Source organism: Uranotaenia lowii, unplaced genomic scaffold (genome assembly GCF_029784155.1).
Source record: "Uranotaenia lowii strain MFRU-FL unplaced genomic scaffold, ASM2978415v1 HiC_scaffold_149, whole genome shotgun sequence".
Lineage (NCBI taxonomy): Eukaryota > Metazoa > Arthropoda > Insecta > Diptera > Culicidae > Uranotaenia > Uranotaenia lowii.
Genome location: NW_026597510.1, coordinates 18,255 through 43,176, shown reverse-complemented (window position 1 = coordinate 43,176; position 24,922 = coordinate 18,255). Strand labels below are relative to the sequence as shown.

Genomic DNA, 24,922 nt, shown 5'->3' with positions numbered 1-24,922 from the left:
ATCCGGAACTCACTCCAGGGTTCCGTATTGGTGTGCGTGTTCTGTCGAGATAAAAGAGATGCCATGCCAAATTGTGCAAAATTTGAAATTTCGTTGAATTTTTTTCAATGTTTAAATTTGATATTAGGTATTAATTTTATCAGATACTTTTTAGAATTTTTTTTCATAACAATAACGAAGACAATACGTAGAGCTTAATAGTTTTAAATTTTTTTTATTATGCACACAATTTTAACTGCTTCAAGGTTTGCTCGGCTGGCAGCACTGGGCAAAATTCAAACAGTCTTGTCTGCATGATAGCGATGATGAATTAAAAAGTGTGCGTGCCACACCAGAACTGAGTTCCGCTCATCGGTACTCAGCTTCTCAGGTTCTGGCTTTTGCGTTCTGCATGCAGCAAAGTACCGATCCCATCCAAAAAGGACAGGAAAAGAGACACTCTTTCGGAGGCTTTCCAACCAGTAGCAAGACCTAACTGCTATGTAAATTGTAAGATTGTAATTAGCGTTCATCTTTGGTGCAGTTGTTTCAGAAAACCGCTTCAAAGTGTTGTAAATATTGAAAATAATCAAGCGGTAAGTGGTGCAAGTGTCGGGAGCTGTCGCAGTGATTCGTATCCGGTGCGAAAAACCCATCTTGGTGCCGGTTCAGTGTTTGCTGCTGCAGAATGTGAAGAAACTTTTTTTTTCGAAGGCACTTCCTTCGGGTGGCTAGAGAATTTGCTTTGTCTGGTGTTGCTAGTACTCCGGGGCTGGTGAGCAGAAAACACGATTTTCTCGTTCGCCGGATTTTTTTTTGCTGCCTTGCCTCCTTAATTCGTGTATGGTGTCGTGTATGGAATGGATGGTGTTGCGTTGTTCTGAGAGAGCGAATGTGAGAAAGAGTGCGACAGACGGGGGCAGTGGGAGAGTGATAGGATAGCTTGGGATCGAACCAGAGAAGCTTGTGGATGGAAGATCGTACGGGTTCCATCTTCATCCGCTGCACACCGCATTTTCCAATTTTTGAGCCGTAGTGCCGCGCCGCGAGAGTCGAAACAGGTTCACGGGTGTGTGTATGCGTGTGCGCACCGCCGAGCTCGGCCCTGGGAACTCATCTGAGCTCGCAGGTCAGTGAACAGGAAATGCACGCATACAACTGCTTGATCGGCAAAACGGGTTTCTGGGAGGAAGAGTTGCCAGTTGTTTTGAAAGGTTTGTATTTTGTTATTCTTAAGTTTTATTCAACGGAAGTTAATTACAATGGATCTGAATCTGCTCTACAACTCCCGTTCCAAGCAAAACTGTGCCATTTGGAAAAACGCGCAACTGTCACTCATCTCAACGAAAAAGGCAAATTTCCTAGTAAATTAACAGATTTTTCGTGATTGTGACGTCGCAGTATGTACACAGCAAATTATTTTTTGCTGGAAACCAGCAAAATTTTGCTGGTTTTTGTCCCGCTGACTTTCCAGCAAAATTTCCAGCAATTTAAATTGCTGGAAAAAACAGCAAACGTTAATGCTGGTTTCCAGCAATACAAATTGCTGGAAAATCAGCAATCCAGATTGCTGGAAACCAGCATTTCTTTCAAAACAACCGGCTGTATTTAGTACCATATGTACATTTCAATTCAAAATTAAATATTTAATACTGGCTGTGCATATAATAAGCTATAAAATCAATTTTTTTTTTCAATTTTTTAATAAGGGATTTATTTACTTTCAAGAACATGATATTTTTTTATTCCAACGCCGGTTCAGGTGTGGCAGTTTTATGCCAAAGTGTTGATCGTCCGCCACCTGAAAAAAAAAGTTTGATAAGTATCTTTCATGGAATATACCTGTCCAATTTAAACTCACCCTTGACTTGATGATTGATTGCTAGAATATAGAGGAAAATAAAAATAATTATATTAATGTAACCAAACTTCGTAAAATAGAGTCTCACCTTGCTTCAGCGTACGAAAACAAACAGATTCCGTCGACCAGAATGACCTAAGCTGTTAAACGACCGTTCAAATAAAATAAACAAACAAACAAACAAACAGATTCCAATTTGACAACTCGATTGCTGATTTTCCAGCAAACTAGATCAATTGCTGGAAAGTTCAGCAATTTGAAAACCGATTGCTGGTTTTTCAGCAAAAATGACAAGAACACAACCGAATGCTGAAAAATCCAGCAATTTGAAAACCGATTGCTGGTTTCCAGCAAAAATTTGGATTGCTGAACGTTTCCAGCAATTTTTTTTGCTGGAAATTGAGGCAAAAATTTACTGTGTACTAATACTAAAGCAGGGCTGCCTCGACACTACCTTCTTTAAATATTCCTTGGAATAATCGGACATTTTGTTGAAACAATGAAAAAAAAAATCAAGTTTTTTTAAACTAAAAAAAATATTTTAATAATCGGTAGCTTTCTTGTTTTTTAATTGTTTATTAAATAGTGCTCGGATATGTTATCAGGCTATACAGACCCCGTTCGATTTTGGCAACACGCCTGTTCATTTTGTGTTGCCAAAATCGAATGTTGCCAAAATCGAACGGTTTTTTTCTCAACTTTTTTTCAGTTATTTTTACAAAATAACTGTTATTATTATCAAAAATGTTATTTTTGGTTAATTTTCGACCATTTGTAGTCAATTTTTAAATTTTTTCATCATGTTTTTGTTGCATTTTGCACTTATCTTGTTTTGTTTATAATGTTTGTTTTCATTTGTCATATTTGCTGTTTTTGTCGTTCTTCATCATTTTTTAGTTGTTTTTTTATCATTTTCAGTCTTTTGCTTGAATTTGTTTTATAACTTTTTGACTTTTTCATCTTTTTGTCATTTTTGAGTACTTAATTAATTTTTAAAAAAAACTTGTTTTTATGGTTGCATTTTATCACCATTTCAGGACATAAAAACGTATTTATGGTGTTTGTCTAAATGAAATTGGTCCTGTTATAACGGAAACTAAAAGGTAATGTTGATTCTAAAAATCGTTCGATTTTGGCACATGTGCCAAAATCGTATGTTGCCAAAATCGAATGTTGCCGAAATCGAATGTTGCCAAAAACGAACGGGGTCTTTATATGTACAGCTGTTTTCATATAAGTATTGTAAGATGTATGTTTGAAGCTCAATGGATTCAGTTTTTCTCTATTTATTATTCAACCTTCAATAATATAATATATTATCTATAATTGTGATGAAAAATAGTGTTTATAGTCAAAAATTTTGACCATAATAATGTTCCTGTCCTCGGTAATAGAACGTTTTAGGAAGCCGGACGCACCCTTATTCTCAACAGGGTCTGATTAACGAGCGAGTACTGTGCATATTTAAGAGACTTGTGGTATTGTGATTGTAATTTTATTGAGTAACGATACCTCGTTCAATGCTACATAAAGTTAAGGAAAATAATTGGTATCTACTATTTCATCAGTTAAGAAAACTCCGATTTTTTTAGTCTTAATCAATGACATACCTACATTTTCTCAATTGAGAATAGTAGTAGAATTCGTATTGAAATAAGTTTCCAATTAAAAAAAATTGTTTAACTATATGAGTGATATCTTTCGGAAGACTCAATATGTTCAATCGTGTTATTCGAATCAAAGTAATATTATTTTACTGCATCAGTAAACACCCATTTCGAAAATCATGCAATAAGAAAACATGCAAGATAAACTAAAATAAAAAACTGAGATGAAACCACATACAAAATGTAAATCTAGATAAAACGAGACAAAACATGATACCAGAAGAAAAAAATCAAGGTAAAATAAAATACAATATTTTAAAATGAAATGAAAAAAAAAACAAACACAGACATGACAATGTCGAAAAAAACTTAAACAAAGTAAAATAAAATCAGATCAAACAAAATAAAACAATATGAAACATGATAAAACTACACATCTAATCAAAATAAGACAAGATATGTATATAACAAGAATAATATACAGATTACGCTCCATTTTGGCAACACGCTTGAACATTTTGTGTTGCTAAAATTGAATGTTGCCTAAATCGAACGGTTTTTTTTTCAACAATTTCAGTCATTTTCAATATTTTTATATCATGTTTTTGACACATTTGTGTTGTGATTACGTTGATTCTCCTGTGTAATACTTTCCCTGTACTCTCCTTAACCTTATGTATTACCAAAGAAGGCTATCGTTACTCAATAAAATTACAATTAAAAATTTGGCATTTTTCTTATTTTGTTTATAACATTTCTTTTTTTTGTCATATTCGCTATTTTTAACATTCTCCATCATTTTTAGCTATTTTTTGTCATTTTTGGTATTTTGTTTGTATTTGTTTTTTGATTATATATTTTAAATACTTTATATATTTGTATATAAAAGGTTGCCAGATTGCCCGGTTTTATCCGGGTTTGCCCGGATATTTGATACAGTCCGGCCCGGCCCGTTGGCCCGTTTTTCACTTTATTTGGCAAATAGAACAAAAAAACATAATTTTTTTTGTTTATTTTTTTTTTATTTAGCTACCAAAACAAAAAAATGTTGAGCAGATTGTGTAAAAATAATCATGAAAGGATTTTTCGAAGATTTCAAATTTGTTTTTGAATGTTGACGAAAAAATAATTTTTTTCAATTCTTTTGTCTTGATTTTTTTAAGTTATTTCTGGTTTTTGACAAAACTTGCCCGGATATTGCCCGGACTTTCGATCTCGATATAGAAATTAAGTGCCCGGATTTTCCCAGGTTTTTATAAAAAAAATGCCCGGATTGTCCGGCCCAGATACGCATTGAAAAAATTCTGGCAACCTTATGTATATAGGGGAAAGTCGGGTAAAACGGACACCCTAAGGTAAAATCGCAATAGAAAATCAGATATGGTTCTTTTCATCGCAGTTTTCGTGCAGATGGGCAGTTTAGGTTGTTTGCTAACGCATTAACCGTTGGAATTAGTAAATTTCCTTCATCAAGACCGTTTTTATAGCTATTCAAAACATGCTTGCAAATTACACTTTTCAAAAATGGTCGGGTAAAACGGACACTGCTCAGAAAAGGTACATTTTGCCGCAAAAGTTGCTGAAAAATTAGATATTTTTGTGAGTTAAGTTTTTGAAAACGTTTTTCAACCAAAATGGAACCAACTGGTCCGAGTCCAGAAGCGAATCATATTTTATAGGCGCTTTCTTCACCGGAGATCATGTTTTTACATTTTTTATGGCTTGTTTGAGATGGTGAGTGCTTTTCGACCGACAATTGCTCTTGCCAAGGTCTTCTGAAGGCATATGGAGGAACAAACCGATGAAAAAAATTAAAATACCTGGAGAAATTTATGTGTCCGTTTTACCCCACCTTGAGGTGTCCGTCTTACCCGCCTTTGCTACTTTTTTTTTCAAAACGTTTGATGTTTAAGCCCTTGGACTGAAATTCGCAGATTTTCCTCCGAATGGTTAAAAAAAAGCCTAATAATCACTCTATCTTTGAAAACGGTTGAAATTTTCGAAAATTTCGCGAGTTATGAACTATTTTATGAGGAGAGAAAATTACATCAGATAATGTATCCTCAAAGTTTTTGTTTGTTTTGTTTACTATTGTGGGACCTTGCTTGCTATAAATAAACAAAGGGGCTCGAAAGTGTTGATACACTTAGACGAACATATTCCCATCATTAGATTTGTGCGAAACATTGTAATTTTCGAAATATTGAAAGTGTCCGTTTTACCCGCTGTGTCCGTTTTACCCGACTTTCCCCTATATATTTTTTAAATTTTGTTTTTGTTGTTGCTTTTCATCACCATTTATGAACGTTATGGTTCCCCCATCGGTAGCAAGGAATAAGGAAAGAGCAGAAAATTCTCACTAGGCTGAGGAGCGGACACACGAGAATCACACATCAATACATCCTGGAAAGAAAAGAAACACCAATATGCTCCACGTGTGGTGTTATAATAACCGTGAAGCATTTACTGATAGACTGCAGAAAATACTCGCTACAGAGAAAGGATTTACTACCATCAGAGGAACTAGCAACCATACTTAAAAACGAAAAACAAAGTGAAGACAAACTAGTGACATACCTAAAAAGATGTGCATTGTACGATGAAATCTAAGATAAGTATCATGTAATTTTTTAAGACGCAGAGGGTGAAAGCTAAAGGTTAATCCCTCTTAAAATAAAAAGTATAAAAAAAAAAAATCGGTAACAAGGTCCAGCCTATGTCTGTGTGGCTTGGCCTTCGAATTGCTTCTCAGGCTTCCACGGTCGATGGTTCGTCGAGAGAAGGCATCCAACCTTCAGAGACCTACAATGGTTGGCAATCCACTCCGCTTGCAATAGTCTCTTCAGATTTACCCCAGATGCATTCCCTCTGAAATATATAATTATTTATACAATGCAACACATCTTACCTATCGGCAACTTATGGGATTCGAACCCAAAAGTTTTTCTTGCCGATACCGGGAATCGAACCCAGTACGCCTGGGTTACCAGACTCGCGCCAGCCTATCCACAAGACCACTTCAGCGCTCAAGTGTTCGTCTAAATTATATTGGTCCTTTGAAAGGGACAATACCTTGTAATTGTCGTTCCAAAAAACCGTTCGATTTTGACACATGTGCTAGTCCCTTTTAACCCTCATCTGTCCCAGAAATTTTACCCATTGAGTGTCCTGGAGTGTCAATTTTACACACTTGTCTAGAACCGCTATAATTCTCTTGTTTTTTTTTCAAACGATTTTTACTAAATTTATAGTTGTGGAAACCTCATAATGTGGTTTTCAGACAATATTCAGCTTCAACACTTCAGTTTTCCGTTATTCAAAGTCTATGAAAAAAAAATCCGAAATAAAGCTTCGTAAAAAAGACGTTAGATCAACTACGGAATGCTAAAAAAATTCACTTTGTGTCCAAGTAAGCTGAAGTTAGAATTTTAGAAACTATACATTGCCAACAAGGATACATTTTTTTAAATTTTTTAAAATCATGACCACAAAAAATGTAAAAATCGTGGTGTAAAAACTAGGATTGGTCGATCTTCGCGACATCCATCTTTCGAACTCAAATTTCCTGTTTTATGAATCCATTCTTTAATCTTGGAAATTGATTTATTTCCTATCTGATCTTTCGAACTTAAGAAGTTTGTTCTCTCTCTATGCCGAAGATTTTCAGATTCAGTTTCGTGCAGAATTTTGATACCTGCACAATCCGAAAGACTTCTTTCCATTATTGGTGCTACTATTCTACTAATATAATCGATACCAACTTAATAGACGTTTTTAGCCTTTATATTAAGCATTTCAGATTGCCCGTATTTTCAATGACATTTTTAAGACAAGTTCGTTCCTGGATGTCCGGATATTGTAAAAAAAACGGATTTTGCTCGGTGTTATGCTTAGTTTTTTTTCTGAATATTGAACAAAAATCTCAAATCTAGTTTTGAATAAATAAACGGCTTTGTGTAAGTTTGATTCATCAAAATAAACGATTTTTTTCGGATGCCAAACACGAATTGAATATTGGTGATACTTTCGAAGAAAAAAATTATTTTCATATAATTTTTCATATATTTTTTGGATAATATTTTGATATTTGTTCAAATTTTCCCGGATGTTGCATGGTTTTGGAATAGAAAATTTTAAACCAATGGTAGGTAGCTGGTTCTTCTTCTCACATAAACTTGGCCAAAACTTGTATGCATCCTGGAAAATGGAAAACTTGCGTTCCTCATTTTTCTTTTCAACATAGTATCTGATACATAACATGCATTGCAGATACTTCTACGGCCAGGCCAACCATGTGATGAAAAACGCAAAAAATACGGGAACAATGGAGAAATGAAGCGTGGAGTTCCCTGCCAAACGCTTTATATGATATATCATATGATTTTATAGGGTTATGGTGTTTGTGATTTCCTTTATAGAATATAAATAAACAAAAAAAATTAAATAATACAGAACGGACTCACCAAATCAAAAGGAAACGATTTACGGATGATTAAGGACGCAGTCATAGTTTCAACTGCGGTAAAAGTTTCTGGGAACGTAGCTTGACTAGATCAGGTGATGTTGTGGAAACTACCGGCGTCGCTTCTTCGAAGGAACCGAGGCTAAAAAGTAGGGTTTCTTTTGGGTTGGCCACTGGTCGGATTCATTTCTCGAACTTTTACCACCATAAGCTTCCATCTTCAAATATTTCACACAAAAAACAAGATGTTTTATCGAATGCTTAAGTAATGGAAAGTTCCATAGAAATGACACTTGAAAGCTTACTCAGTCTTGAATTAAGCATCTATAGCATTTTAATCTGGTCAAGAGTTAAATTCATATATTCAAATTGGTGAGCTTCTCTGTCGTTTTCAAAATTTACTTCAGCATGAAGCAGCCCTCAGGTAGCACCCCTTTTAAACAAAAATTTAAAAGATTGATTGCAGAGATTGAAAATCTAAAGATGCGAAAATATGTCAAATAAGTCAACTTTCCAATCCTCTTTTCAAAATTTATCTGGTGTGACTTAAACAATTCTGATGGTTCATTGATTAAAAAATTCGGGGTTTAAACCAATTTTTTTAGATTTTTGTGGTCATGATCTTAAAAAATTTCCAAAAATTCCATTCTTGTGCGCACGTACATATATCCACTAACTGAGGGTTTTAAGATTTTTTCCCGCAAGTATCCAGGCCGGGAAAATCCGGACTATTTGAACTGAGAATTTGGCAAACTCAGGGAGTTGATTTCAAAAGCCGGGCAATTAATATAAAATAAATATAAAATAGATTCGAAACGTTATACTAATAAATAATAAAAAATCTGCCGATGTGTGTCGATTAACACACATCGGCAGATTTTTTATTATATTTTAAGTTTCCTTAAAATCGTCCATGTTTATTTTGTCCAAAAATATTCGTTGATTGGGGCTTGTTCTGCGACGCGAGTGACGTGACTCACGAAATTCCATATCGTTTTGCTGGCTTAAATAGCCTCTCTAGTCTCGAAATTTTCATTCGTATGAGCTGCTATTGGTCTTCAGAACTCATCGATACACAAATTTCTTTGCTAAAGCATTTTCTAGAGTCAGGACGAAGAAGTGGAATTTCGTGAGTCACGTCACTCGCGTCGCAGAATAAGCCCCATTGTCTCAAAATTGAAAAATTATAGTTCCTCGATTTGAGTTTTTTTCGTTTTTGCTAATAAAGTGAAGAAATCCGGGCATTCCTAAAATGTGCACCAAATATCTGGGCAAGTCCAAATAAAACCGGGTAAGCTTTCTTGGAAATTAAGTGATTTTTTTTAGCGTTCCGTAGCTAATCCGTCTTTTTTCTGAAGCATTTTTTTTCGATTTTTTTTCTTAGATTTTGAATAACGGAAAACTTAAGTGTTGTAGCTGAATATTGTCTGAAATACATATTTAAGTTGCATAAAGCAGTTTTTAAAACTATAGATTTTGTAAAAATCGGTTGAAAAACAAGAGAGATACAGTAGTTTTTCGATTTTATCACTGTTAAATTTTTCAATAGTTGCTAAATTCACGCTCGATTTGATCACGGTTATTGTTTCGATTTTATCACGTTGTTTTTAAAAATCATTCAGCAATCATTTGCCATTTTTCCATTTTTATTTCAAGTTTCGTCAAATTCACGGTTTTGCCATTATCACGGTGAATTAAGCGTGATAAAATCGAAACACTACTGTATAGCGATTTTAAGCGAGAAGTGTCGAGTTGACCCTCAAGGTCTGATCAAGGAGTTTTTTGCCTTTGCTTTCAGGAAGCGTACATAAAGAAGGAATAAAAATTCAAGGATTTCTGGAGTTAATTAAGGGTCTCAGAAGTTTTTTTTTTTTCATTTGGATTCACACGAATACAATTACAAGCCGCCAAACTTCCAATAGTTTCATATTGATACTCAAAAGAGGATTGAGTTTTACGGGAAAAAATGTATCTATGATTCTAGTGCATGTACCAAGTTCAAAATTTATTGAACGTTACATTAAGCAAGTTTGGGTGAAAACTTCTTGAAGAAATAGTAACCGGTGGAGTAATTGTGTCTTGGCAATGTTGGAAGGGTGTGCGCTGCTCCGCGTAGTTAAATTCTTTTATATACGCTACTATGTAATATTAAATTGTATACAGTAGTTTTTCGATTTTATCACGGTCAAAAAAAAATTTACCGTGAATATGGCGAAACCGTGAATTTGGCGAAACTAAAAATTAAAGTAGAAACCCGATTTAATACACTTATCAGTGGATTGGAGGCTTTCTTACAGAGTGTCAATTATCTTTGGAAATAAATGACACAATAATGGATTCCTTATTTCTGAATTATTTATTATTAATCTATAAAAAAGATTATGATTAAAGAAAATCGATAGCAAAAATTACTAAACTCAATATAAAAAACCCGATTTAATACACTTATCAGTGGATTGGAGGCTTTCTTACTGAATGTAAATTATCTTTGGAAATAAATGACACAATATTGGATTCCTTATTTCTGAACTATATATGATTAATCTATAAAAAAGATTAAAATTAAAGAAAATCGATAGCAAAAATTACTAAACTCAATATAAAAAAAGGTGGTCAGTACGTTTTTTGGAGGATAAGCGAACTGATATTCAACGAGTTCATTTACTATCAAAATATTTCAAACTGTTCAAGTTTGAGAGCCACAATTCTCAACTCTCACTAGTGGTCTAGGAGTTAGCCTCCTAAACTCTCATGCTAGATGTCGTGGGTTCGATTCTCTGCTGTTTGATGAACTTTTTGTCAAATTTTCGATCGCCTCCGTAATTAATTTAGCGATTGCTGGCTGCTGCTGCTGAGCAAATGGCTACCTTTTTTGAAGCCAACGTAAGCATGATATGTTCTATGGAATAGAAAATTTTTAAACAATTTTGTTTTTTTTTTTGGTTTTGAGATAAGTCCTACAGGAAAAAAAATCCAATTTTTTGATACTAAATTCATCAAAATCGTGAAACCTAGAATAGGAGTTAATGTATTAAGAACGTTTTAATGGAACATACAAATTTCCGGACATCATCGTAACTCGTCGAGCTGAGTCGATTGGTACCTATAAAGTGGGGTCTTGGACCCTTAATTAATGATATCCCCAACTGACCGTTCCCTATGCCTTTCTGTAAGAAAGCCAAAAAACGTATTTTTACTGTCTTTAATCAATAATTTATAATGTTTTCAGTAGTGTAAACGTTTTGTATCAATAAATTTTGATCATAAGGCGTAATTATCAAAGACTACTAAACAAAAGGATCGTCTTCAGTTCCAATTACTCTTCTCTAAAGCAAATTTGAAGGTTCTTTCTCGAAATAAAACCTTGTTGTATATCCATTTGATAGTCAACATCTAATTAAAGTGAATTATTTTGTTTTTATGGAAATTTAACAGTCGTTATCTCTTATTTCGATTTTAAAAAAAAGTTCAACGAAATTAGCATCAAAAAATTTTTTTCTGCTAATTTCAAATTTCAATATTTTAATCTTAACACCTTTGATGAACTTAAAAGTATATTTTTCGAAAAATATTTTAAAATTTGCTCAACTTTTACTTTTACAGTGTGTTTCTCAAAATTTGGTTTACGGGCATATAATCTTTTGTCTTTATATGTAGAGAAACAGAAATCTTAGTCATATTTTCAGACAAAGCTAGCAGAATTTCATTTTGGTCATCCAAAATTATCCATTCAGACAATACTAAAGACTATCCAATAAGGATAACAAGTTCGACAAAGAAATCAGAGACACTTATCTCTTTTCAAAAACGCTTAAATACACCGACATCTTTATAGGATTTGCATAACCAAAAAAGGTTAAATTTTTTTAAAGCGACTAACTAACACAAGTAACAACCCTAGCATCAGCGGGACGTTAAAATCCTTGTGTCGATTATTACAAGCGTTTTTAGAATCCAAATGACGATTTTAAACACTATACAAATAAAATAAGCAGTTCAATGGCATTTTCATATTATTGGATACCTATATACTATAACATAAACCATAAAAAATATCATAAACAAAGACGCTTGAATGAAAATTTAGGACCTGGAAATGGTTTCTGAATGATTTCTTAAAAAGCGTGATAAAATCGAAACTATAACCGTGATAAAATCGCTCAAAACCGACGGCAGATTCGCATTTCTGAATGAATTTGTACATTGGGCTTGGGCTTGCTAAAAAGAATAAAGCTTGCCCTTTACTCTTACACAGATTTCCATAAGAATGACAGCTAATCGGAATGAAATTGAAGTGAAGGCTCTTACTTTCTCTGCTTAACACATGAGAATTTGTATACCGGAATCACGAGCGCACCCATCCCCTATAAACATAGAATGATTTCAGTTTTGCCAACTTTGGGGCTATCGAAGCCCAATTTTGTGGTTTTTTTGTCATCGGCCGTGGTATATTTAATGATGAATGTTAGCAATCGCTAGCCCAACTGAACCCTCCAGTATCAAGCTATCGATCAGGTTGAGTGAAAGTAGATGGGTTAAAGAGATGAATCATCCTAAAGGATGAAAATCCCGGAAAAAAAGGGAATGTAGATGGGTTAAAGGAATAAATCATTAAAGGATGAAAACCTCAGGAAAAAGTGAATGTGGAATTAAAAAAAAAAAATGAATGTGCAATGGGATAATAAACCATGGATGCTTAAAATCCCAAAAAAAAAGAAGATGTACAACTGCACAGTGGAAGAGAGGATCGAATCGCCCGAAGAGGCCAAAGGTGTATTTCGCCAGCCCCGAAGAGGGTTTCGTTTAAAAAACGCCACTTCGGACTCGAACTTCGTGCTGTCTTTCATAATGCCATGCCAGATCAATGTCGCACGGAGGACTTGGAATAATGCCAAAATACTCGGAACGAAGCTTTTCGAACATCTGCGAAAGCTGTTGGTAATGCTCAAAGCAGATCACTACAAACGTTGAAACAGTGTTTTCGGATTCCGGTGGCACAAAACAGAACGAATGAAGTTGGAAATGTTGATCGGGACAAGTATTTGATGCTATCGACGACTGACACTTGGTTAAATCTGAGTTCGGGCTTTCTTGGTTATTCAGATTAGCCCCAAACTCACACTTCGTGGTAGCGGTGGAACCGTTTGGACTTTTAAAACCATTCAATTTAGGTGAAAGTAGCAGCTCAGACTTACTAGCATTTGCAAACGAGTTCATTGAAAATATTGGTAGAGAAAAGACGCCAAGATTCGCGATTCAAAAACGAAACTGTTTCCTAAATTACAAGGATAAAGAGAAGGTATTTGATGGCACAACCATTACAAGAATGCTCATAGGATCACTCCGAAAAAGTACTTGGAAAAGGATGTCCGTGCTCGCGATGATCTTTTCGGGCGCTTAGCGATAACCACCAATTTCTGGAGAAAATGGTTTATGGATGAATTTGAAAGTTTCCTCTAAAATTCTTCTAAAAGCTGTATAATTTTTGTATGCAATATCGAGAGATTTTGCAAGATCGAGAATAAATCTAAAATGCTGGAAGTATGCTCCGCAAAGCAAAGAAGCTCATAATATTATGATTAAAGCAATCAAACAAAACCACCAAAATGCCTAACTGAATTCTGGCTGGGCTGAGGCAACACTTGCCGCCGGGTTGGTTTCCGACGGACGAACGGATAGAACCAATACAGACGCATCGAGCGGAAAATCTTCCGTCTTTCCCCGTTCCATGGGTGAGCGACATACCTAATGGGTTCTAGAGGCGCGTTGCTTTGGGTAGCTTCTCGCTCACCCATACTGTAGAGAATCGGACGCACGACGGACGGAAAACGAATCGAACAACGCGCTGCGGAAACCGGAGAAGAAGCAGCAGGAGCAGCAGAAGACTCACCGAAAACCCCGAGAGCCGTCCGTCGTCAGTCGTCGACACACAGGCGAGTGTTCACAGAAGTCGCGAAAAAACAAATGGCGTAACACATCTCTCTGCCTTGTCTCGGCGCTTGTACAGAATATTATAGTTGGTAAAGTTTGTATAAATAATTTCAAAACGGAAAATCAGACCGCGCCGTGGGGTGTAGTTTTCGGTATCTCGGTGTTTTGGAACCAGTGGAATCCTTGCAGCGGAAATTCATCTTCAGGAATAGGATCGTCTCTCGACTCGGTACGGTCAATCTCGCATCTGGGCGGCCATTCCACCGACGAGCTAATCTTCCCGTTTTGAGTGTGTAAAAATTGTATTCTATATCGTTATTTCCTGGTCATTTCTCGTATAAATATTCGCATATCCGTACCATGGTTTGTCACTGGATTCGCGAACGTTTTTTTAAAATAAATTTCTGGTGAATATTGGATATAGTTGTGCGAGAAAAGTTTGGCTCTCGAGAATTGAATGTTTTGTTAGCGAGCACCCAAGGATATTCGGAACGAAAAATTGGGTGGAAAATCCGAAACGGGAACGGTGCAGCAGGGACACAGTTTGAGTGTTGTACATATACATAACGTCTAGCTAGCAGCAGCATACTCGTGAGCGAATCAAGTCTGTGGCAGCTCCCGCCCGGGTCGTTTCCGATCCCATCCCGTTCATTCGGCCGATCCAGAAGATCCAGCTCAGATAATTAACCCATACCCTGTGCCGATTATTTTTCAGTTTCAGTTTTATTTCTTCGGGAACGGAGCAAAAGTGAAGAACCATTGATATAGACTCGTTCCCAAAGTTGTACAGTTAGTAATAGACAATTGCAATTCGACCATTTCGCGCGTTTCGGAAACCCATCTGCGGTTGTTAACGTCCGTGTAGGAAGAAGTCGTCGTCGGTCGGTAGAATCGGGACATTTTGTGCGCGATCTCGTCGTGTTCCTCGTGTAGTGAGTAGTGTGTACATAAATATATCGCTGCAGTCGCAACTATCTGCACGCGTTCTTCGCATAACCGGAGTGTATAAGAGCTTGCTCACTACTTCAGAAGTATAGCTCAGGTTGGTAGCGATTCTTGCGAGCAACACCAACAACACCGGAAAGAAGAAACCCACAAGAGAACCCAGGCAAACGAAGCTGAAGAAAAAGAAGGTTTTTGCACCTGGTTTCCTGGAATTCGTGTGTTGACCTCTCCGCTCAGGGGGAATCAATCGATGAGCTCCCCAGCAGCAGCTCTGCCAATCTTCTAAACGCTGCTGTTGTTGTTTGGGGATTGCGTCTCTACGCGTGGTGTTGTTTCATGTTTGGCACCCAGTCCTCCGGGTAGATGGTTCTGTGGTGGGTTTTGCGAAGCAAAAGTGTGTGGTGATCTCTTGACGCAAACCGGATCTTCAAATTGAAGCGAAGCGAAGAATAAAACAAGAGCGACATAGAATTTGACAAGCTTCGTTGGGGTTCAAGAAGAAGAAGCAACCCTTAAGAATAGCATACACTTGGTCGGTTTGATTGCTGGTCCAGGTTTTTGCAAGGTGCAAGACGACTGAGGAAGTAGCAGGAGCAAGTTGTGTTACATACCGTACTCCTCCTCCCCAGTAAAAAAAAAGAGAAAGGATGTTTGTGGGGCTCGAGAGCCAATAATCGTTGGAAGAGGCGCAGTGAGTTGTATATGCGTCCGCCTCAAAGTGTTTGTGTGAGATAGTGTCCGACCACAGTTTTTTTTTCTGATTGGCTAATCGAAGCTACCGGAAGAATCCCGGGCGACTCATTCACCGGGTTCGGCTTTGGTACCAGAAAATTTAAACCTGACCCCAAACCGTTCAACTTCCGGTTCCAAGTTGTAAGGGGATTTCACGGAGAAAAGTGTTTCACGCTACCAGTAATCCACCAAGGGAAAGCCCTCACTAGAGTGAATAAAATACGAAATCCACCGCGAGTGTCAAGACGGGTGGGAATTATAAAGAAATATTATTCAATAAAAAGAAGAAAAAATCAAGCTGAGTGCTTCAGAGTGGGCGACAGCAGCACACGCGAGTTTGAGGGAAAAGTTTGTATAGTGTGTCGATTTGTTTTCAAACAAATTGTGTATTCGTAATAATACAGTCGTCGTCGTCGCGCCCGTCAAACAAACAGACAGGCGGCGGTACATAGAAACAAAAAGTTGCGTCTCGTCTTCGTCGGTTTGGCCTGCTTTGTTATCTCGCCTGCTTGACGGCCCAATCCCCCCAGGACGCGGACTACTAGCGATTGGGGAATTCCTCAACTACTGTTGCTTCCGTCGACGCGACCCCTTCAGCTCTAAGGTAAGTCACTACAAAGAAATTTTGACATCCCTAATCCTCATATCTTTTTTTTATATATAGTTGAAGCATTCGATGCACACAAAAAAATTAAAAAACTAGATTGTTATACATTTGATTTTTTTTCGTAGAATTTGTACTCTTTTGAATAAGTTATCTTAAATACACTGTATATAATAACCATGACTGCTATCAATCTTCCCATATGCATTTTCATAATCATAATTTTGTACGACTTCTTGAGAACAGCTTTTATTCCGTTAGTTTTTTGACTGGAAGAATACATAAATTAATTCCCATGATACATTTTTTTACGATTTCGATTATTACGATTACGATTTCCTAATATATTTTCCAGACCTTAAAGTTTGATGTTCAAATGTTTCATGAAAAGCAATAATGGCTTATTTTTTAAAATAAACAAGAACCTTATGAACTTATTTCTTTCAATCAGATATGTTTTCCACCTGACAATATGAAATATGTGATTGATCACAGTACCTACTAATAACAGCAAGATGATCAACCAGTATCATCCCACTAAAGTGTTTTTAAAAGAGACTTCACTAAAAACATCCTGTCAGAAATATTCTACATACGTAAATCACGAAAGTTCTACTCTATACTCATTTCATCCATCTACATTTCACTAGACATAATAAATTCCTGTTATGATTCATAATCAGGGAATTAACAAATAAAAAGAGTGCAATATTTGATTCAAACGAAGTTTTTACTAGCCTTACTTTCAAGTCTTCTAAGCCAACGGTCATGAGATCGAATCCCGGTCACCGAAAACATAATACACTTTTTGTGGGCTGGTGGTTTTAGTATTTGTAACATGCTAGCCTTCCATCATATCCTCGAAAGATGTACGCTTTGAGTGAAAAAAAAGAGAATCTCTTCGATGAAATATCAAGTTTCATTGTGAACCTGTATGCGTTTGTATATTTAAAAAACTAGAGTTGTACCGAATATTCCGCTCACTGAATAGATGAACTAAGTATTCGGGCAAATAGAATTTTTTTTTAAATTTATACAATAACAGACTTGTCCAATGTTTCAACTGATGTTGGACAATTTATAAAAAAAACTTCAAAAGTAAGGTTGAAAAAGCTACAAAATCATCAAAAACTTATAGTTTCAGTAAATCATCTTATGTGTGTTCGTGTATATTTCACTGCAGAAAACTTTATACTTTGATTATCGTTCATCCACATTTTTTACTTACTCAGATTCAGGTTGATTCCGATCATTTGCAAAATCAAATAAAACATTAAAATTTCGCTTTAAAAATTTTTAGATTTTGCGTTTTTTTTTTGGTAAGAATGGATACATTGCGGGACATGTCCCACTTTTTCGGAAAATGTTTCTCCGTCCATGTTTTTCCAACTTAGTTTTCAAATAAAAAACAAGTGTTCTTTATCAAAACTGCACATCACACAAATAAGATCCTTTTTATTCTATGCAATTCCTTTTTAATGTCAGATTTAAATCTATCAAACAGCATTTGAAGTTGTAAGCAGAACTGGTTGTTTTTATTAAACATATATCATTTGTTATGCATTTTTTCTTTGTCAAGCTCCATTTCAGTAGGTCATATGAATAATACTATTTTTCTATTTTTAAACTGATGGAAATCAGATGTAAATCAATATTAAATGGCATTTTTTTTATTCAAAATAACGTTTATGCAATTCAGTGTTGAAAAGTGAACATTTGGACACTGAAAACAGTATCGAAAAGTGCACTTCACAACCTACTTGATCATGAATTTTTGGTTGTTTGCATGGTCAACCACATGTTGTTATTTGTTGAGATGCTCTTCTTGTTTGTTAATAAATGTATTTCCAAGGAATTTTTTCGAATTTGCATAAAATTGTGTATGCAACTCGTTGCAAAACTCGATTTTTCTAGCACTCGACGTAATTATCCGACTCAGTTACTCTCATTGGATAAATTTACGATTTAAAAATTTAAATTTAAAATCTACTTCATGCAACTTGTAGCATAAATAACTATTCGCTGCATGGCGGAACTTATAGCTTTTCAGTATTTAGAAAAATACTACCAAAGAGTTCTCATTTTGGGTAATGCTTGTGGTAGATTACTAATAATGACACAATGATTTCGCACAAAAATGGATTCTGGAGAATGGTTCATTCGATTTTTATTATTTAAAAGCTTCTCAATCTTGGGACGAAGCTTACGTGACTTATACAGTGAAAAAAAAATTGTAATAAATATAATGAAACTCTTTTCAAAACCAGAAATTTCAACCTTAAGAACATTAAAAAAAAAATCAGTAAATACCTACATTGTACATCTGAATTAAGTATGTATAAAAACAAAATTGATTTATTTGTTTAAAATGTAAGCTGAATTGCCTAATGAAAGTCTTTTCCAAGCATGACATTCAATCGCAAGTATGGTAAGGATCAAAAAAATATCTTGACATTTTTAAAAACAAAAAAACCGCTGCTAATGCTGATAATTTTTTCATCTTTGATTTAATTTTTGTTTTAATCAATGTTCAACGTCTTTGTGTCATTCGCACTTTTTTAACAACGGTAGGGCTTTGAAAACTTCAACTTTGTTTGCTGTTTACGCCTGGATTTGGAAGCATAGACGTTTGACTCGGAAAGCAGATGTTATATCAACTGAACTACGCCTCCATTATCGATTTAAAGAACTTTATACTCAAGTAAAAAGCACCGCACTTTTACAGTAGAAAACAATATATTTACAATTTACGTATGTGTAGGTACAATGTACATACATTTCATGACTTTTTGAAACAAATTTAAAAAATGTCCCGATTTTTCGGCTGTGTCCCGCTTTTTTTCTCAAAATGTACCGCTTTTATGAAAACCATCTGGCAAGCCTAGCTTAAGGTTAAATATCATCGTATATTAACAACTTTTTTGAAGATATCATGCTCAAATTCGACTTTCATCTAATTCGATATCAAATAAGCAATTTCAAATTTCTTGGCACCTGTTTCGACGTGCTTTGTCCCAGATTTCATAGGAACCCATTTTCTTTGGTGATAAACCAAAGTAATCTGAAATCCTTTCAGTTATTGGTGACATTTTGAAAATCAAAGAGACCCGTATTTTATCATCTGTTAATATCGTTTGGTTGAAAATAATCCATTCAAGAACATGAGGAGCATTAAGACGGAAGAAATAGATGGAAATTGATATAATCGCTTTTGTATTTCTATTAAAAACTCGACAGAATATTCGGTCGAATGCTTGAAAAGGTCAATATGCGGTATTCGGCCAACAGCGTACATCTCTACTAATAACAAAATCTCGTTACAAAAAAAAAGATTAAAATCCAGCCCTGTTGAATTCACTATATAATATATTTTCTGACTTGTTTTGCCAATATAAGATTTTTTACATTCTCCACATTTTAAGTCATAAACTATATTTGCTGTTTTTTCTTTGGAAATTTTATCTTTAGTTTCGCAAAAATTGTGTTTTTTACTTTGTCTAAGGGCTTAAAAAACAACGTTGATGTCGTATTGCTTAAAATAACGAGCTAGTTTATTCCCTAGACCTATGCAATTCGGTATTGTTATAAAGTTTTTAGCTTGTTCGAATTTTTCCTCACTTAAGCTGTGGCACATTTTAAGCTTTGGACAAATTCAAACACTGAATATTGTTCATTGGCTCAAAAGCACCCCAAAACTATTATAATTTCAAGATCATGTCAACCGAACTCTTTTATGCAAAATTTATCATGGAGCAAAACAATTGCTAACTACTGATTTTTGGTTTTTTTTATAACAGTTGTTAGAAATGTTGAGCGCTTAACCCTCTTCTACACACAAGACCGCTGCAAGCTTGGTATGAAAATTTGAAATTTATAAATTTTTGCACATTCCATGACTCTTTTTGGTTGTTTTGACTGCTGAAATAGCGATCAAAATTTCGGACACGATTCATTAAGTCCCGAATCAGCGCAACGAGTTTTACTTTGGAATGAAAATTTGTATGGGAAAACAAGATTTTTCATTCATAAATCATCAAAGATGTACTGAAAGTTCAGAAAACTATAAATAACTTGATTCTTGTGAACAAAGCACAAATGTACCCTAGAAAAGATTTTCGATGTTATAGAAAAAAAAAGTTTCCCAAAATGTAATTTTTAATTCCAGCGTTTTGACTGCTTTTTCGAAAGCTATTTTACTGTAGGATGAAATTTTAAAAAAATCACAAAAGACTGCTTCATATGTTTAACATTGGCAAAAATATTTCATGAATTTTTTTAAAGCCCTACCTAGCAAAGGGTTCTATTTTTTAACACTTTTCAATGGATTACGCTTTTTGCCTTTCTTTCAGAAAGGTATAGTTATCGGTCGATTTGGGAGATCATTAATTGAGGCACTTGGGATCAGAGGGGTGCAAGTGATTTTTTATAAAAACTGAGATAAACTGTTTTTTGGAAATTTAAAGTATAGATTAACATTCTGTAGAAGACACAGGTCGAAAAAAAATATTTCGATATTTTTAAGCTGTTTTAAAAATAACGTGTTAATGAAAATGCTGTTTCGTTTGGTGTCAGAAGGGTGCAAGTGCACTTGGATTAATCTTGCAGGCTGAAAACAAACAGTGAAACTAACATGGAATCATCATCTAGCTCCAACTTTTTAGGATTTCCTACTGGTTCTGACCAGGATAATCCAAAGTCCCTAGATAGAGAAGTGATAAAAATAGATTCAGATGAAACTTCGTCGGCAGGTTAATAAACATGAAAAACCTCATTGTCATGTATACGAAAAATTCTAAAAGGTTTAACAACAATGTTTTGTCAAATATATCTATCTCAGATGAAAGCTCAGAGGATTAAGATTTTTCGACAGGTTCTGATCATGATGTCACATACTATTCCACGGAACAAACTGAAACTTCGGAAAGTTCAGATGAGTCGTTGTCGGAAAATATTTTACCAAAAATAACATTAAGTCTTTTAAGGAATATTTACATAACATTTATGAAAAAGGGCCTGGTAGAATTGGACCAAAAAAGAAAAATTAAACATCCACGGTTGTTAAGTAATTCAAAGGATAAGTAGTGCATTGATTATTATCGCCAATTAATTTCGACCAGTTAGATCAAACCGATTCAATAAGTGAAAATGTGACCCTCCCAACCAATACTACTTCGGCAATATGATGCTAAAATTTGGCGCAAATAGTTTTCGTCAGAACAGGAAAAAATTAAATAAAGGATTAGATAGTCGACCATAGAATAGTAAAGTTGTCCCTTAATAAATCGCGCAATAAAAATTGTTGATTTTGATTTCACCATTGCGAGTATTCATTATAAAACAACGGTTCTTTTGGAGAATCAGAAGACTCTGCTGCTGCAGTTGCTAACGAGAGTCAACTGGCCATTCATCAAGGCCCCGAAAATGTCAACGAAATCAGACAGTCTGGAAACTCAACTTGCGGAAAAAGCTAAGAGACCAAGGGGAAACGTACGTTGATTCCTTCGACCAGCTAAACAGTTGATTCCAATGGATGAACACATATGCAGGTATTTTTGTGTATCCAATAAAGAAGAAGAGAGATTAGAAGTTTTCAACAAATTCTGGGAATTACGATCGGAGAACTTGCAAATTTTGTTCATTATGAGTGGCATAGAAATTTGTAGCTCGAAAACGCAGAAAATCAAATATGTGAACAAAGACAATACAGCTAGTGTCATACTAAAAATACATACTCGTTACATACAGGTTCCAAAAGGATGCGATCATTTTGTTTGGAGTCAGAGGGGTGCAAGTGTCATTCTTGGGATCAGAAGGGTGCAAGTGAAAAATATCAATTTTGTGTGATTTTTTGTAAACTTTGTCCACACGTTTTTTTTAAGTTATGGTTATAACTTTTTTCATTAATTTCTTAGCTTTTTCTAATGCTAGCCAAAAAATGAAGCTTAAGAATAAGCAAAACCAACAATTAAAAACAATTTTCATTTTAAGGTTTTTTGACCCAAAAGGCATCGATAAAACATATGAGAGCAAAAAGTCAATTTTTGCAGCGGTTTAATGTTCATGTCCTTGAAGTTTTTTTATTTCCCATTTTTTGCTAAATTTAGTACTGTAAAAGATTCAAAACGATTTAAATGCATCAATATTATAGCAATTTGAAATCTAAAAAAATTACGCAAAAAGCTCATTTTTCACACTTTTTAACCTTAATCCGTCCCAGATATTTTTACCCGTTAATGTTCTTGGAATGTCAATTTGACACCCCTGACTAAAACCGCAATATCTCTATTGTTTCTAAACCGATTTGCACCTAATTTATGGTGTTGAAAATTCGTTCTGGGCTTTCTATTTGAAAATCTAAAGATGCGAAAATGTGTCAACGACTTAACTTCTAACTTCAGCTTTCTCAAGCACTAAGTGAATATTTCTTATAGTCTTTTTTCGAAGCATTTTTATTATAATTTTTTTTTTCAATTTTTAAAAACTTAAAAACGAATAGTTGTAGCTGAATGTTGCCTAAGAAATATATTTGAGTTACATTACGAAATTCTCATAACTATATAGCGATTTTAAGCGAGGAGTGTAAAATTGACACTCTAGGTCTGATTAGGGGTTTTTTGTCCGGGCTTTCAGGGAGCGTCATAGTCCATGCAGTAGAGGGTTAACAACGATTTTTGTATTCACCATGATTCATATTGAATATGAATATCGAATATTTAAATCAGTATAATATAAACCGAGACAAATTATCGTTTTTAACCGGGAAAAACTTTGGAATTTCAAAACATAAATCGCTTACTATCCTGTTTAAGATATCAAAAAATTTAATCAGAAATTAATTGAAGAATAAGGAGATTCATAATACCGAAACTTCGAAAATTACTGGAATGTAAAAAATTTGATCGAGAATTTTGGAATATGAAATCTTTGTTTTTAATTTCTATTAGATTCTTTCGGACACTTTTTTCCTGCCATTGGCCATGTTTACAAAGCTTGAACAAAAAACCAAAATAATCTTTTCACTAAGATTGTTTTGGCTTCTCAGCGAGATGGTAAGGTAGATAAGATCAGAAATAAATCATTCAGGCCAAACAGGCTTAGAAAAATTCAATTCAGATGCTTTAAATAACTAAATAGGCCAACAATTATATATTTTTAAAGATATTTAAAAAATCTTTGAAAATTTCGTTTTTAATATTTTTGAAAAAGCTATTTTTGAATATTCAGATATTTGTGTAAACATTCCTAGTGACTGAAATCAATCTTCTGAATAAGTTTTCAATCATCTAAAAAAGTTGTTTCCAGTTAAAAACTTCGAAAATGTTTCATAGTGTAATCATGGGTAATAATAAATTGTTAAGTGTGAAACATATTATCAAGTCATTCTTTAATCACAATGATTTATTTGAGTCGTATAAAAAACATCTTTTTTTTTTTTAAATTACCACAAATAGAATTCGCGAATTTTCAAAACTTGGTAAAAAAGAAAGACACAACCATACCGAAGATTCAAATCTGTTTATTCTAACATGTTTTTCTTTTCTATTTCATTCTCTAATTTTACAGATTCGCTATAAATTGCATCGGAATTGGTGAATTAAGTTGTACAGTGTGTAAAATAATTAGCCTCAACAAGAAGCAGCAACTGCATCAGTAGCATCAAAGCGGATACGTTCGCTTTTCATTTTCTCCTCTCCAAGTACTGCCATTGGGCGGAAAGGTCCCAAAATTCACCTGGAAGCGGTAAGTGTCTAAGGGTAGTCTATTTAAAATAAGTTATAACGATAGTTTATCGATAATTGAATATCTATTAAATATTATTAGGATTCCCTATTCTTATTCTACTGATTAACAGTTTTGAAACCTATATTGATTAAATGATTTGTAAACATATTCTGATTTTCCATGGAAGGATAAACGAGGAGGAAACCGAAAAATCGGAAGCCATTGTTCTCGGGCACACTTGTGACGATCCTCCCTTTCATCTAGAACGAACGCTCTGAAGCGCCTCTATCCCACTGTGTGAACCGTACTTCATTTTGACTTTGTTTTTTTTAGTGGCTCTTGTTAACGTTGGCAAAACTGACTGAACCTGAATTGGCCCAGGCCCAGGGACGGTTCTCGAATGGGATGGGAAAACCAAAGCAAGCAAGAAGGAAGAACCCGATGAAGACGTAAAAGTTGTGTGTGAACCAGTTAGCTGGCTTAAAGCTTTGGTTCTCTACATACGAAAGGCAGGCAGCGTTCGATGACCAGAAGTCGACGCCTCATAAGTCGCTGTCATCGATTCTGACTGATTCTGGAACCCTACTTTTTCAAAAGTTTCCAAATCTAAAAAAAAACTAGTTCAGAAAAATCAGAACTAGATCATAAGCTGTTCACGTTAATAAAAATCTTGAAGACCTTCTGAAAATTGAGGGTTCAATTCTGTGAGAGCACATGCAGGTACCCCTAGAACGAGATAGTGCAGGGTCGGGCATGATGAAGAGAGACACGACACCCGAGAACTTAAACCGTGTGTATCCCATCGTTGGCTCGGTCGTTTACTCCTTCCATGTTGCTGTCTCTTCGTTCGCTAGCTGTTAGTTACGTTCTTGAGTTGTTTCTGTTTTTGTAGTTTTATTTGCTTGCTTCGCCCCTGGAGCTGGTTGGGTTGGTTGCTGCTGTCTTGCTTGATGTTGTTTTATTTTATGTTTCGTTTTTTTTCGTTCATTTTTTCTCCGGTTTGGGATTATTCGAAGTTTGCACCCGCTTTTCTCACATTTTATCGTCCAGGAACCAGCAGCAGTGGCGCGTTTCCCTAT

At 35.0% G+C, this 24,922-nt stretch overlaps 1 long non-coding RNA gene across 1 annotated transcript; it reads left to right on the top strand.

Moving 5' to 3' along the window:
• The first annotated feature begins 425 nt into the window (after nt 1–425).
• Nucleotides 426–23,855, top strand: LOC129759397 (uncharacterized). The gene is made up of 3 exons (XR_008740170.1): nt 426–575; nt 14,556–16,121; nt 23,685–23,855. It is a non-coding gene; the product is annotated as an uncharacterized LOC129759397 (long non-coding RNA).
• The last annotated feature ends 1,067 nt before the right edge of the window (nt 23,856–24,922 follow it).